Here is a 1804-nt window from a genome sequence, read left to right as displayed (position 1 = left end):
TAAAAAGTCCATTAAACGTAAGTTGAAACATTCAATTTTTTATCATTTAGTTTGGCGAAATTGAAAATTGTTTGATGATGACACGATATATAATTATACCAATGTCTCGATATGATTATACGAAATAAGAGAGACACCTCGGGGGGGGGGGGGGGATGTTAATATACGTTAACCTACGTCGCTTGAAACGTGTATACATCTACTCGTATATTGTTTTGGATCGGGAGCGATCAGATAATTCTAGTCCTAAAAGTAATTGTTATTATTACAATTATTGTAATACTATACGGGCTACATGTCATGACAGATAAAATTCACTGACTTTTAGAACTAAAAGAATAATTACATTTTGTTTCGAAGTGGTGAAACGAAAGTCAAGAGGTGCTCCAGAGCGGTACAGTTGACACCTGTACACCGGAGCGGGTGCCCTGGTAGGTGCTCATACATGATACGAATAAAATCACAAAACGAACAGGAAAACGGTCACTGGACACGGTACGGGAGAACTATGCGAACTGCACGCGTGCTCCGCCGTAACGTCATATGAGATTTTATGCGAGCCGGTATATTCGGAAATATCTGCCCTAACTTGGCGGTAAATACGGGTACTTCGAGCGATTTCGACGGCGGACTGAAGCCGACGCAACAACCGGCTACTACTCCTCCGAGTGAGTAAAAGAGACGGTAGCCAAAAAAAAAAACAATCTTTTTCAAACTATAGTATACCATCAAATTGATGCGTTGTTCGTGGGATATGTATTATGTATATTTCGTACTCTTAGAAAATGGGTAAACAACAAATGTGGCGCACATGTTTGGAAAACGTTTCGCTTTCTCGACTGCCTCGTGACCGAATCGAGGTCTTAATGTGCACTCGTATCAGGAATATCAGCGACTTCGCGTGTATCGCGCTGTTGTCATTTCCGAGGGATAAAATCTCTGCATCAACCGCACTGTGCGGCCAACGTAAGTTAATGCACGCGTGATCGCAATACACGGCCGGGCGGAAATTTTAGCTCGTCCGCAGTTTTCACGCGCAACTCGAAATAATTTAACATCTCGACGGAAGCGTACAATCGTAGTTTTACGATAGAAACGTCGGAACCTCCGATACCCTGATCGTTTCTTTCGCGGGTCGTCTAAACACGGTCATTTCGTTTCTCGTATTCCCCTTTTGTACCCGTATGCACAATGCACCAGGTACACTAACTGCTACAACGAGGTGCTCTCGGAAATCAGGACGCACAGGACGCGCGTGAATGTACACAGTCGTGGTGATCATCGGACGGCGATTAAAATGCCATTAAAGGATTCGCCAGTGCACGTGGCGCCGTATGCGCCGGAAGTTCAGTCTGTTCATCTCGACACTTTTACACGAATTCTCACTGCACGCCGCAGCATCACTGCGAGGATGCACGGACGCCTGTGGACCGGTCGTCCGGTCGCTTTTATTTCTCGCACGTTCCGAGTACAATGCACGGGGACGAGTACGTGGCGACGACCCGACCGTTGTTTGAACGTCATACGAATCGGGTAACGCTCACGGGTGTCGATCACCCGCTGACCGATATCCTGCTTAAACATTTTTATGATTTCATTATTTTTTTTACTTACGATTTTTCCCGAGACCAATACGCGTATCGAACACACTATCAGCGTTACAGATTCGGCTGGCGACCTGAAGCTCTAACCGCTCTACGAAGCGGTGGTGAAACACCAAAATAATGTTGCTGCTCGTCCCGATCGGTTTCTAATTGAACATATTACACGTACGCGCGATTGCAGTGAAAACTGTCGTCTACGC

Source organism: Sipha flava, unplaced genomic scaffold (assembly GCF_003268045.1).
Source record: "Sipha flava isolate LNK unplaced genomic scaffold, YSA_version1 511_pilon_pilon, whole genome shotgun sequence".
Classification (NCBI taxonomy): Eukaryota; Metazoa; Arthropoda; class Insecta; order Hemiptera; family Aphididae; genus Sipha; species Sipha flava.
Note: the sequence above shows the minus strand (reverse complement) of the source record.